The 15,243-nt window shown below is 42.6% G+C and overlaps 1 protein-coding gene across 5 annotated transcripts in view; it reads right to left on the bottom strand.

The window, feature by feature from the left end:
- Positions 1-15,243, bottom strand: part of METAP1D (methionyl aminopeptidase type 1D, mitochondrial) — a 99,238-nt gene that overhangs the window by 18,761 nt on the left and 65,234 nt on the right. The window lies entirely within an intron of this gene.

Below are 15,243 nucleotides of genomic sequence, written 5' to 3' on the forward strand. Positions count from 1 at the left end.
AAACCATGAAATATATTGTGGTATATGAAGAGATCTCAAAAAGTTTGTGGAAAATGCATGGTATAGGACAACTATGTGGATTTCAAAAGTTTTTGCACTAAAATAAACTTCATTTTCCACAAACTTTTGGAAGTACCCTTGTATCTACACAACAGATATCTCTGGAGCATTAAAAGAGAATCAACTAGGACTGGATGTTGAGCCTAACGGCTAAGACACCCATGTCCCACATCACAGCGGGTTAGACTGGGCTTCACTCTGCTTTAGCTCTTGACCCCAGATTCTCACCAGTGCAGACCCGCAGAGACAATGGTGAGGACTCAAGTAATTGCTTTTCTGCCATCCACGTAGGAGACCTGGATTGAGTTCCTGGCTCCTGGTTCTGGGCCTAGCCCAGCTCAGCTCAGGTCATTGTGGGCATTTGGGCAGTGACCCAGTAGGTGTGAACTGTTTTCCTTTCTATTTGTCTCTCAAATAAAAAAATAAATAAAAATAAAAAAAGCTAAACCATCTCCATAAATTGATACAGAAAGAGATCATAATAATTGTTGGGGAAAAAAGCAAATGCTCAACAATATGCATAAGAAGCTCAGTAATATAAAAAGAGCTTATACATTTATATATACTTGTACATGGCTATAAATTGAGGGCAATTTCTGGAGCATGTGATTGAGGCTGGAAATGGGGAGGAACACTTTTTGATTCATTTTATTTTCTTCTATGTGTTAGGTTTTTTAAAGCATCCACTTGCATTACTTGTATAATTAAAAGAATAGTTTAGGGGCCAGCATTGTGCTCAGCAGGTTAAGCCTCTGCCTGCAATGCCAGCATCCCATTTGAGCCAGTTTGAGTCCTGGCTGCTCCACTTCTGATCCAGTTTCCAGATAATGCACCTGGAAGGCAGCAGAAGATGACCCAAGTGGTTGGGACCCTGCACCCATTTGGGAGACTTGGATGGAGTTCCAGGCTCCTGGCTTCAGCCTGGCTCAGCCTTGGCTGTTGTGGCCATTTGGGGAGTAAACCAGTGGATACAGGCACTCGCTCTCTCTCCCTCTCCTCTTCTTCTCTCTGTAACTCCGCCTTTCAAATAAATATTTTTTAAAAAAATAATAGAATAATAGCTTTTTAAAATCCCCAACAGGTCACAGCTACATTAGCAGGATTGGTCAACTACAACCCAAGGGTTAAATCTGGCCTGATATTTTATTTTTTTGAGATTATTTGAAAGAGAGAGAAGAAAGAGGGGACTCCCATGCGCTGATTCAGTCCCCAAATGGCTGCCACATGTAGAGCTAGGCCAGGCCAAAGCCAGGAGCCTAGAATTCTACTCAAGTCTCCCAAGTGGGTGGAGGTAGGCTGGCTACCCTCCACTGCCTTCCCAGGTTTATCAGCAGGGAACTGGATGGAAACAGAGCAGCTGGGACTTGAACCAGCACTCATATGGGATACTGGCATTGCAAGCAGTGGCTTAACCCACTGACACAACACTAGCCCTGTTACTTGTTTTTATACAGACCAAGATCTAAAAATAGTTTTTACACTTATAAATGGTTGGAAAACAATCAGAGGAAAAAGAACATTTTGTAACACATTAAGTTATAAGAAACTCAGATTTCAGGGCCCCAAAATAAAAGTTTTCTGGACTTACTCATTTACAATGGTCTAGGACTGATTTTGAGCTATGGTGGGTAGAGCTGAGTGGTTGTAACAGACCATATGGCCTACAAAGACCAAAACATTCACTGCTTGGCCTTTAACAGCAGAAATTTGCCCTCTCCTGGTCTAGAGCACTCATTCTCAAAAGGTAGCTCCCAGATCAGCAGTATCAGCACCACATGGGAAAAACATGCAACTTCGTGGGCCCCTCCTTGATCTACCGACTCAGAAACTGGGGAGGAGGTCAGTAATCTGCATGACAACAAGCCCTCAGTGGTCCTGAGGCACACAGCGTTTGCGAGCTAGTGGCACAGAGTAGCATTGCAGCTGTGACACACAGGGCAAACAGGAACTGCAGGTGAGTATAGCCCCAACACTCAGGATCGCCAATGGAGCCAGGAAAAACTACAGATGCAAACAAACCCCTATGGTCAATGAGTCAGTGTCATAAGTTTCATTTCACTAATACTGTTTTTGTTTTATTTTAAAGATTTATTTATTTCCACGAGAGCATGTCAGGCATGGAAACAGTGTGGCAAAAAGTGTCCTCCATGAAGGGCTTCTGTGGGTGAGACCCCAACAGAGAGACTTGGCAATCAAAGAAGGATGCACTTTTCTCTAAAGGGAGGAGAGTACTTCCACTTTGCTTATGGACTTGTCTAAATACTGAAGAAGTTTGTGGATTCAAAAGGCTTCCTTAGCCTAGGCAGCTCATGTCATGAGCCTCGGGTAATCACTGATGTCGTACATAAGGGTGTTAATTGTTAAATTAATAACACGCGTCACTGTGCACTTACTTCCCATGCAGAACCTCTGTGCTCAAAGAGTTGGATAATGAGAATTAATAGTAATGCTTGATGGGGGAGATTTATGTCATTTTAATGTACTAAGTGGAGGACATTATCTATGTATCATAAGCTACAGTAATGTCTAAGTGCTCACAAAAGATGTGCCATTCTTGGGTTCTTCTCCAAAGTTAACTCCCTCAAAAAAATACATATATATAGGTAAGCCAAACCTCAGAAAGTTTTACTTTTATTGAATTAAAAAAGTACTTTCTTTCCTTACTGTAAAAACAATCCTGTTGGCATTCTATTGCACAGTAGGGTAGTAACAGTTAACAATAACATACTGTACTTTTCTAAATGGCTAGAAGAAAGACTTCTGAATGTTCACACTACAAATAAACCTAGAATATATGAAGCAATGGGTGTTAATTATCCTAATATGATCATTACAATGTATGCATGTATCAAACTATTGTACCCCATAATTGTACAATTACTGTTTGTCAATAAATAAAAATTAATTAATTAAAAGAGAAGTGATTATGAAACTCAATAAAAAAGATTTATTTGAAAGCCAGAATTACAGATGGAGAAAGGGAGAGACAGAGATTTTCTACCTGCTGGTTCACTCCTCAAATGACAAACATTTGGGTCACCTGCTTCTCTCTCAGGCCATTAGCAGGGAACTGGATCAGAAGTGGAGCAGCCAGGACATGAACCAGCACCCAAATGGGATTCCAGCATCACAGGAGGTGGCTTTACCTGCTACACCAAAATGTTGGCAGCTAATATGTTTTTTTTTTCTTAAAATATTTATTTATTTTACTTGAAAGGCAGAAGAACAAAGAGAGTCCTCCCATCTGCTGTCTCACTCCCCACATACCTCCAACAGCTGGGGCTGAGTCAAATTGAAGCCAGCAGCTGGGAACTCCACCCATGTCTCCTACACCTCCAGGAACCCAACTATCTGAGCCATCATCTGCTGCCTCCCAGGGTGCACATTAGTAGGGAGCTGGAATTAGAGGCAGGGCTGGGTCTCAAACTCATGCATCCTACTATGAGATGTGGACATCTTAACTACCACACCAAGTGTCCTCCGCAATGACACAATATTGTTGAACCAAACTTACAGACGTACTTGGGTACTGTGAGAGTGTTTCAAAAAGTTTGTGGAAAATGGAATTAAATTCATTTATTTTGGTGCAAAAAATTTTTGAAATCTCTGCATAGAAGTCTTCAAAAAGCTCATGAAAAAAATGTATATTCTGAAAAAACTATGCATGGGTTTCAATTTTTTTGCATGAAAATTAAAGTATCTTTTCATTCTATTTTTTTCATGAACATTTTGAAGTGCCTTTGTATTTCAAACAATTCCAAACACCACACAAAAGGCCATAAATATATTTTCTTTAAAAAAAAAGTTGCTTCATAGAGGCAGTCATTTATTCTGTAGTTGCTGAAATATGGTATTTCCCTCATGATTGATGGAGCAAGAATGAAAGCAGATCTAAAGCACCCCACCGCTTTTCAGTTCCTTGCCTCAGTGACTGAGGGCAGATCCCAACCCGCTGCGTTCTTCCTCAACCATTAGCCCACACCCACCTAGTTTGAAAAACACCTGTAAACCAGCTTAGCCCACCTACTGAAAACAGCCCTGCCTATCTAAACGCCTAATCTGTGTGAGGGTAGCGCTCCACCACTCTCACAGGTCCCTCTCTGGTTTGCCTCCAAATAAACCTGTTCTGGCTATGGAGTTCGTTCCTCCCTGCCTTCTTTCCTCCCTCCCTTCTTCCTTCCTTCACTCAGATTGTCAATGGATATACAAGGGACAGGGCAGTGTCCCAAGAAAAGCACATCATTGGAAGGCCGAAGCCTGGACTTTGGTGGTTTCAGCCCTACCATTTGTTAGCTTGGGGCCCTGAACAAGTTTCCTCTTTTGAGTCTCAGTTGAGAATTAATTGGAATAGGAATCTGGCAGTGCCCTGCATGCAGCAGATGCCCAAGAAACAACTGTTCCTTCCTGAATGCTCCAAAAGTTTGGGAAAGAAACATGGGCTCCATGCTAGCTTCTAGTACTATGTGGTCAATTACCGTACACGGCACTTTACATATGTTGGCGCAGTAATCTCCGTAAGAACCCTGAGTTCTTATGAACTGTTACAGAGGCATACAAAGGCAGATGGGATGGCCTCCACAAAGGAGGGGCCAGTGCTGTGGTATAGTAGGCTAAGCCTCTGCCTGCAGCACTGGCATCCCATATGGGCACTGGTTCAAGTTCTGGCTGATCTTTTTTTTTTTTTTTTTTAAAGATTTCTTTATTTGAGAGGTAGTGTTACAGACAGAGAAAGGGAGAGACAGAGAAAAAGGTCTTCCATCTGCTGATTCACTCCACAGATGGCTGCAACAACCAAAGCCAAGCAGATTAGAAGCCAGGAGCCAGGAGCTTCTTCCAGGTCCCCCACATGAGTGCAGGGGCCCATGCACTTGGGTCATCTTTTACTGCTTTCCCAAGCTATAGCAGACAGCTGGATCAGAAGGATTCATACCAGTGTCCATATGGGATACTGACACTGCAGGCTGCCCACTATGCCACAGCACTGGCCCCTGCTCCACTTCCAATCCAGCCCCCTACTAATGGCCTGGGAAAGCACTGGAAGATGGCCCAAGTACTTGGGCTCCTGTACCTGCGTGGGAGACCCGAAAGAAGCTCCTGGTTCCTAGCTCCTGGCTTTGAATCTGCTCAGCTCCAACTGTTGCATCCATTTAGGGAATGAACCAGCAGGTGGAAGAGCTGTCTCTCCCTCTTTCTGCTTGTAACTCTCTCTCAAATAAATAAAATCTTAAACAAAAAGGGTATTTACTTCTCTCTCAGGCCCAAGGAAAAAATAAGTGGACACATGGAGATACCAGAAAATGTAAAAGGCACACAAAATTATTGTTAGAATGATGATTAAGTCATTTCCCCCCAAAGTGGTGACAGCTTGATTTCATTCATCCATGCTCTTTGGTCAAGCTCCCTTTGCCAACCAGACCATGCTTCAGTGAAGGGTGAACAGAAGCAGCCACTTACAAGACACACAGGTTTTCCTCCTGAGGAAAGTGTGCATTATGCCCAGTATTAATCAACTGAATACAAAGAGAAGCTGGAACAACAGTGCTTTAACCCAAAGTTCAGGGGCCAGTGCGGTGGCACAGTGGTTTAATGCCCTGGCCTGAAGCACCGGCATCCCATGTAGAAAATGAAGTAAAAGACAGTCATCTGGCATGGTGGTTAAGATACTCCTTGGGACACACACCCCACACTAGAGGGCCTGGGTTCAAGTCCCAGCTCCACTCTGGATGCCAGGTTCCTGCTAATGCAAATCCTGGGAGGCAACGGTTTATGGATCAAGTACTCAGGTCTCTGCCACCCATGTGGGAGACCCAGATTGAGTTTCAGGTTTCAGGCTTCAGCCTGGCCCAGCTCTGGCTGTTGTGGGCAATTGGGGAGTGAACTCCCAAATGGAAGATTCTCTGGCTGTCACCATGCCTTTTAAATAAAATAAAAATTAAAAATTAAAAAATGTTACAGTGGTTAAGAAAATGAATTAAAGGATAAGTTTATTTTGGTACAAAAATTTAGAAATCCATGCATGTAATGAGGTCTTCAGAGTTCTTGGGGGGCAGGAATTCGGCAGAGCAGTTTAGGATACATGCATCCCATCTCAGAGTGCCTGGGTTCAAATCCTGGCTCTGCTTTTGACTCCAGCTTCCTGTTCATGTGTGCTCTGAGAGGCAGAAGGTGATGGCCCAAATAGCTGAGACCCTGCCACCCATGTGGAAGGTTGGGTTCTGGGCTCCTGGCTTTGGCCTGGCTTAGCCCTGGCTATTGCTGCACAGCGGGGGAGTGAACCCACAGATGGATGATCTTTGACTCTCATTGTGTCTGCTTTTCAAAGAAAAAAAGTTCTTGGAAAATGTTTATTATGAAACAAATTATGAGACATAAATTTCAAAATATTTTTGTACTCAAATAAACCTTTAATAACCCCATTTTGCATGAACTTTTTGAAGTACTCTTATATGTAAATCATCATTTAAAAATGTGTCCCATAAATGCTCATTTCTTTTCCTTTTCCACTCTTCAACATATTTACCTGTGGGGCCTCTAAGGGCCTCTAAATTCTTTCACTCAACAATTAATGAACTTACAGGATTCATCTCATGCTCTGGACACAGGAATACAGTGGTGAACATGGTAACAAACTCCCTGGCCTCATGGAGCATACATTCTTGTGGTACGAGAGACAACAGGCAATCCAGCAAATACGTGAGACTGCATCAGACATGCTTTCAATGGTGAAGGAAGGGCCAGAGACACAGAGCACTGCACGGCACCTTGAAATTGAAGTTCTGCCGCTCCTGCCAAGAGCTGGCTGCACGACCTGAAGCAGCTACAGTGACAGCAGACACTGACCCAGAGCTTACAGGTGCCAAGCTCTGTGCTCAGCACTTCACAGAGAGGCTTAGCCAAATGAGGGAGCTGGACTTCCTACTTTGTGAGGTCCCTTAGCACTACCATTTGTCATGCTCCATCCCAGGCAATGGGATGTTGGAGCATTTGATTAATTTTAGGACTCATGAAAATTTTCCTCAATGTGACTGATTACACGAAAGAGAGATCTTCTTTATCAGTATTATCAAGTACAGAGTCACCACAGGGGAAATCTTTTCTATGTACTTGAACTTGAAGTCATCAGACCACTACTAGGATATCTGGATGAGGCTTTTGAGACATTCACTTTTAGGATGATCACTGTTACCTGTCCTGCCAGAGGGCAGGCTCACTGCTGGAACGACGCGGCATACCCACACGCCTGGACGGCACACTCCCACACATCAGGAACACAGCCTGAACAAATCCAATCTGTTGACAATCACCGTTCTGTAGTGCACTCAGCAATTCCACTTTCATAAGATGCTTTTGTAGTTGAAGTGAAATCTCTTTTTTCAATCTGATTAAAGACACCCTATCAATGTTGTCATAAGGTAGCAGAATAACAAGGTCCCACACGGCGTTTAATCCACAACTGTTCATTACAAGCCAATGGGGTCTAGTGTTTTCACAGGTGAAATGAAGAAATGGGTAAATTATGGAACCTTTGAAAGATAGGAGTCTCCCAGTTAATGTGGCAAACAAAAAAAGGGGGATTCCAACCATGTTTATGTTTTAATTAATAATTACGAATTAGAGAATGAGCAAAATTAAAACTTCCAGCCCACACTATATTCAGCATTACAGAAAGGATACCCAAACCACAATATCTGAACTAGATCTGCTGAGATTTTTATATAAGTATAGGATTTTATATAAGATTTTCTATTTAAGTATGAGATCTTATGTAAGATTTTATATATTTTAGAAAAGGTCTGTTGAGATTTTATATAGAGCCACCCCTCTCTATCCCCCAGTTCCACACCTGCACATTCTACATTCATGTAGTCAAGCAGCCACGGAGAGAATTACATGTGTGCTCAACATGTACAGATGTATTTTCTTATCATTATTCCCTGTACAATACAGTATGAACTTTTACATAGCATTTAAATTTTGTTAGCTATTATAAGTAATTGAGAGATATTTTAAAGTATACAGGAGAACATGCACAGTTATATACAAATACTGCTCCATTTTACATAGGGCTCTTGAGCATCTGCAGATTTTGGCATCCATGGGGTCCTGGAACCAATTCACGATGGATACTAAGAGATAACTGTACTTTGGGCCGGCGCCACAGTTCACTAGGCTGTGCTGGCACTCTGGGTTCTAGTCCCAGTTGGGGCGCCGGTCCTGTCCTGGTTGCTCTTCTTCAAGTCCAGCTCTCTGCCGTGGCCTGGGAAGGCAGTGGAGGATGGCCCAAGTCATTGGGCCCTGCACCCACATGGGAGACCAGGAGGAAGCACCTAGCACCTGGCTCCTGGCTTCGGATCGGCGCAGTGCGCCTCGGGGGGTGAACCAACAGAAGGAAGACCTTTCTTTCTGTCTCTCTCTCTAACTCTGCCTGTAAAAAAAAAATATATATATATATATATATAATTTATTTATTTGTTTGAAGGAGGGGAGAGGGAGGGGTGGAGGGGGAGAGAGGCAACAAGAGAGGGAGAAACAGAAAGACAAACAGAGAAAGAACTCTCATCCACTGGTTCACTGACCAAATACCTCCAATGGCCAGGGATGGGCCAGGCTGGAGCTGGGAGTCAGGAACTCAATCCAGATCTCCCATCTAGATGGCAAGGATCCAATGACCTGCACCATCACTGCTGTCTCCCAGGGTCTGCATTAGCAGGAAGCTTGAGTCAGGAGCCAGAGTCAGGGATCAAACCAAGGCACACTGATATGGATTGCAGGCATCTTAAACCCTTGGCTAAATGCCTGACCCTCATTTCTTTATAAAGGCGTTGCTGATACCTTATACCTACATCTAACATCCAACACGTTTCCATCAATGTTACAACTCATGTGATGCATGATGACAATCCTTAGACAAGAATCCCAGCCAGGTCCCATCAGCCCTGTGCTGTCTTCTCTGTGTTCTTAGTACTGTCATTCACTCAGAACCACAGTGTACCCTTTTGGTAAAGCCATCCTGGGCATACATGATGCAGGTGCACACCAATTTCTGCAAGGGGTAGGCAGACTATCTTGATGTTTAGGAGATGACAAGGGGAATCCTCAGAGCCCTTAGGAGAGTGGGAGAGCCAAGAGCAGCAAAGGGTTGCTTTGCACTCTTCTGATCTTGAGAGATCGTCACAGTAGGGCGGGCCACTGCTGAGTCCTAGAGAGAAGCTCAAGGGAGTGTTTATGCTTGGGCAGTAAATCCGTGTGTTATTCGTGATGAACACTAGAATATTTTTTGTTACCAAAGGTAATAATATGAATTATTGCCAGTGCCACAAAAATTCTATCAGTGCCTACTTGCAGCCAACACTGAACATTACAGGCAAATGCCTCTTTCACAACACGGAGGAGCACACTGACGATCTCTGGAAACTGCCACGTGTCCTCCGGACCCTGCTGCATGCTTTCCATATTCTGGATGTGTGATAAGGATGTAAGTCTAAGTTATGGTTTTATATATTTTCATACTTGGTAATAACATCAATTTCTAAAAGTTGTTTTTATTCCCTTTACAGATTAAGTCTGCAAAGCGGGGTTACAGACTACGAGTACGATGGAGGAATGAATGCATTTGAAATAACTCATGTTGTTGTGCACAACCTGCCCTATCTTTATTGGCCTCTTACTCAGGGTCCATTTTAATTGTTATCTGCGCACGCATTCTATACCACATAATGAAACGCTTCCATTTCACCCACCGAACCCTGCGTGTCTAGGTGCACCTTTACTAATGACCCTTAATTAAGCTGATTTTACCCTGGAAAATGTGAGTTTTCTTTTGGTCAACAAGTCTTTTTAAGGGAGAGATCTGAATGAACTTTCAAAGAGAAAGAAATTTAAAATGCTTATTATTTTAAGCAGTGGTAAAACTGAACGAAGCCCATTTGTACTCAAGTGTGGGCTACCAACACCTATATTTTTCCTCATACGTTTCCAAGGAAGCACTTTCTCCCTGCAGCGTGCCATCAACCCTCAGCGACCTTACATTGCAGAAGGATCAAATATCTGGGTAGAAAACAGCACAGCAAGGTAGCCTGGTGCTACTCTACATTCGATAACCATAGCAGCCACAGAGAAGAAATCATTTACAAGACACCCTGTAAAATGTCTTACTCAATGTATTTTTTTCATAATGATCAGCAAATGCCAAAGTCTAGTAACAAAACTATTATTTATAGCATATTAACATCTAATTGATTTTACAAATGGAGGCAATTATTTTGGATGGAGGGAGGAATGCCTGCCAGATTTAAATAATTTATGATCACCAAGAGAGAAAACAACAGTGTTTTGCTAATTCATTTTCAAATATGGCTCTTACACTCATTGATAAGTTTTATTTTAAACTGAATGATCTGCTTAAATAATACATTAGCCCTCCAAAAAGCAACTTTATGCCAGCAGTCTGATACACTTCTGTTGACCAATGTTGCCTCCCACAGTGGGCTCAGAAGGGACTGAACCACAGGAAAACATTCTCAAGGTGCTGATTTAGAGCTACAGAGAGATCACCCGTCAGGAAAGACAACCAATGACCCAGTGGAGTACAAGCTCATAAAGCACCGTGTGCTTCCAGTCCCAGCAACACTGCAAATGCCTCTGTGCCTTGCATTTCTTGACCTAAAACACTGACTGTTCACTTGACGGGTTTCATAACTTGCACAAAGTTTGTGAAAAAAAATTAAATAGTCCGCACCACTCGACAGAACTCTCTGATTTTTATAACTCAGTAGCACTCAGATGTACATGTCTTGCCACTGAGTGAGAAAGACTTAAAGGTTCCTTCCCCTTAAAGGCAACTGAAAGGCAGAAGAGTTTCACATTTCACAAGAAATAACCTGTGCATTTGTTAAAGGGAGAAAAAAAATAACCCCACACAACTAGGGAATGCCCCAGGCTGAAGCAGATACTGATTGGGCAAAGCTGAAGGACAAGGGCCCTTGAAATGAAACAAAAGCAAATTCATTCTGTTGACAGATGTTGATTACATCAAAGCAACAAGGGACTCACCCAGCTCCCTACTTTTTTAGAACAATTAATGCGGCTCTGTAATCTACACAGTGAGGACCAAGTTAAGGTTTTTAACCAGTCATAATAAACATTATGAAACCTATTTTAAAAGAGCTCCAGTTGAGTTGAAGACTAGTGTGTTTTTAGCTGTGAGCTTCTCCAAACAGTGGTTTATTCATTCTCATGGACATGTCTGGGAAGCCAAGCTGGGCATGCCATCAAGCCCCTTCCTTCCAGGGGTTAACTGCTCTGGCTGCCAAGTAAAATACAGAGCGAGCCATGTAATTATGGAGACAGTCAAAGGGCAGGCTCTATTTTGAAATCTATTTGCACAGACAAGGTCTTCCAATTGAACTTACAGGAAACAAGCTGGTAAAGAGCCTCCTTTTCCCCAGATGCTTTCCACACTTTTTCTCCGATTCAGGAAATCATGGATATGGACACCATACACCACTGCTTCCTGGATTCCAAGCTTAGATGCCGTTACAGAGATCTGTTTCACCAACCCAGAAACCCCCTTTTTTGGGGGGCCTAATTAACAGCATTTGGAAACAGGCTGTGGATGATAAAGCTGTAGTGTTTATTAAACAACATCACTAAAGAGGATGCAAGCCCAGTTGGTGTGCAGGTGCTGGAAAACTGCTCCTTTTCTTCAATGTTCAAAATAAAGCAGAGTGGAGGCTAAAACATGCTGGCATAAATACTTGTCTGAAGCAAAGATTCTGCTGGACATCCTACAGTGTTGTCCTTGAAGTTGTTTATAGCTATGGCCTCAAAAATAGTATCAAAAATTCCACAGAAATAAAAGAGAAAGGTGTAAAATATTTTAAGTGACAACAAAGTCACAGCTCCCTTTTATCCTGAACTGTAAAAGTTCATCCTGGTTCTTCAATGATCTAAGTTGGAAATGTCCATGAAGAGTCATCCTTCTCCTCAAGTAGGGACGCTGCCATCAGCAAAGCTAAGCAGTCAAATGCAGGTGAGACAGACACCACTCTATGGAGGTCAGAACTCATCATGAAGCTGTAACCCAAAACTTGGGAGCGGCGGTTCTAGAAAAGATGAACGGGAAAGCCAGTCACGGAGTGCTTCTGGGGAGAGGAAGGGTAGCAGCCGCAGGGCACCCGCTTCCAATAATAACAACATTCAAGAGCGGTGCCCAGGTCACAGCAAAGCATGACCTTCCCCAAGGCTCCGTCAGGAAGCTGGCTCCATGCTACATCCCTCTTCTTCTCAAAAATGTTGTCAGTAATGAGAGAGTATAACCTCAACGACAGGTTCAGGAATCCCATAGGAAAACAATTCATTACAGTTCTTGGAAAAGTTTTTAAAGTTGATAATATGTGATTAGTCATGAATGCACATCACTAGCACCCAAGGATCCACATTTATTCATTTAAGCATTTACATATTTATTTGAGGGATTGATATTTAAACAAGAAGCATTCCTCTCCTCCTGGGAAACAAAAACACCTCAACCTACTCTAGAAACGCAGATCAAGAAACATTCCTATTTAGTAATGTAGACTCCTGTTTGTGGGCGCAGAGAAAAATTCCTTTAGGTCGGCTCAACTATAGCTGGGAGAAGGATGCCAAAGATTACAGCAAAAACTCAAAAGACTAAAACTAAAAGCAGATCATTTGGTGGATGAGTGGAACTTACACAGCGATGACTAGCACAGGGAAACAGGACTATGGCATGAAATTTCCCCATTTAAGATTTTTAAAACGTGTACTTCAAAATTCAAAATCGCCTTAATAAGCATAAAATATTGAGTCATGCTGCAATACTATACACTTAGCAAATCCCATTGTCTCTCAGCTAAAGTTTAGAGAAAAGCAGCTTTTTAGCACTTCGACAATACATATACTCAGGCAACTTCCTGGACAAAGAAATATTGTGTCTTTCCAGGCAAAATAAAGGAGCTGTTTATTAGGGTCATGGTTAAAATGTAATAATTCATTCCAGTTGAGCCCTGTGAGAAATGTCATCAAAATATCATTTTCTTTGCCAGATTTTCTGGATGCCGTAATATCGTTTAAACACAGAATAAAAGACAAGCTCTGATCAGAGTACAAGCATAACACCAAAGTGAACCAAAAGCAAGGCTCCGTCAAAGTAATAGGAAAGAATTTTGCACAGTGCCGGGACCCAAGGAATGCACACTTCTGGGTTAGCACGAAACATCTGGCAAATTTCAACTTCCTCAAGTTTCTCACAAGAAACATTCTTACTACCTCACATGCTTTGGTTAAAGAAGAAGAAAATAAAACAACTTCATATTAATGTACACACACATAGGAATCAGAAAGAGCAATTCACAGAAATCACACATGGAATTCAAAAAAATTACCAGTTTTTAAAAAAATTCTTTAATTCTTATAGCTATGGCCAGACTACTCATAAATACTACTGTATATAAAATACTACTCAAAATATTAACTATTTGGATGAAAATACCCAGTAACAGATGTGGGGACTTATAGGTTATTATAAAATGCACAGATTTAATGAGTATTTTTAAATTGTATTAAAGTATTTGGAAACTGTAATTTTCGTGTTCATCTTATAATGGTGTCAACTGAAATCTATATGGAGAAGGCTCTAGGAATAGTGTTGGCTGTTCTTTTTTAAATTGATCTATAAGCCTCAGGGTTTCAATTAATTTATTTTATCCATTTGAAAGGCAGAGAGGGAAAGCGAGATCTTCCATTCATAGGTTCATTTCCTAAATGCCTATAACAGTCTGCCTAGGCTGGGCTAGGCCAAAGCCAGGAGCCAGGAACTCATTCTGGGTCTTTTATATTGGTGGCAGAGACTATTACTGTTGCCTCCCAGGAGTGCATTAGCAGGAAGCTGGAATTGGAAGTAGAACCAGGACATGAATCTAGGCACTCTGATAAGGGATATGGGTATCCCAAGCAGCATCTGAATTCCTAGGTTAAGTATCTGTCCCATATATTATTTCTCCTGTCCCTTCTCCCCTCCTCTCCTCTGCTCCTTTTTTTTTTTTTTTTTTTTTTTTTTAGAATATTTATTTATTTGAAAGGTAGAGTTACAGAGAGGCAGAGGCAGAGGCAGAAAGAGAGAGAGAGGTCTTCCATCTGCTGGTTCACTCCCCAAATGGCCACAATGGCCGGAGCTGGACCAATCCAAAACCAGGAGCCAGGAGCTTCTTTCGGGTCTCCCATGTGGGTGCAGGGACCCATGGAATTGGGCCACTTTCCACTGCTTTCCCAGGCCATAGCAGAGAGTTGGATTGGAAGTGGAACAGCCAAGTCTTGCCGGCAATGCAGGCAGCCCATTTACCTGCTACACCACAGCGCTGTCATCTCTTTTTGATGAGCCATTTAAAGTTATTGCTGTATAACCAAACAATTGATATGATAGCTCAGAGCTTCGACCCAAACTGCAGTAGCAAAACCAAAAGCAAAAAACAAAATAAACTAAAAAGCCCTAGATCTTAATGCTTTCCTGAAAATATTTTCATTGTACAACTCCAAGTGAAAGACATGAAATAAAAAGAAAACATTGGATGTAAGTCTTAAAATGGTATTTTCAACTGAGAGAATTTTGTCTGCCTTGTAATTAGCGAATAGGAGTGGTAGGGAGCATGGGTAGGAGGTAGGTAGATAGGTAGGTAAGTAGGTAGCAGGTAGGTGGGTCAATAATCCCGTATTGGGGCTGGTGCTGTGGCGCAGTAGGTTAACACCCTGGCCTGAATGAAGTGCTGGCATCCCATATGGGCACCGGTTCGAGACCTGGCTGCTCCTCTTCTGATCCAGCTCTCTGCTATGGCCTCGGATAGCAGTAGAAGATGGCTCAAGACCTTGGGCCCCTGCACCCACGTGGGAGATCCGGAGGAGGCTCCTGGCTCCTGGCTTCGGATGGGCGCAGCTCCGGTCGCTGCGGCCAATTGGGGAGTGAACCATTGGATGGAAGACCTCTCTTTCTCTCTGACTCTCCTCTCTCTGTATAACTCTGACTTTTGAATAAACAAATCTTTAAAGATGGCCACGTGCTTGGGCCTCTGCACCCACATGGAGACCTGGAGGAGTTCCAGGCTCCTAGCTTTGGCCCCGGCAAAGCCCCAGCCACTGTGACCATTTGGGGAGTGAACCAGCAGATGG

This window comes from Oryctolagus cuniculus, chromosome 3 (genome assembly GCF_964237555.1).
Source record: "Oryctolagus cuniculus chromosome 3, mOryCun1.1, whole genome shotgun sequence".
Taxonomy (NCBI): domain Eukaryota; kingdom Metazoa; phylum Chordata; class Mammalia; order Lagomorpha; family Leporidae; genus Oryctolagus; species Oryctolagus cuniculus.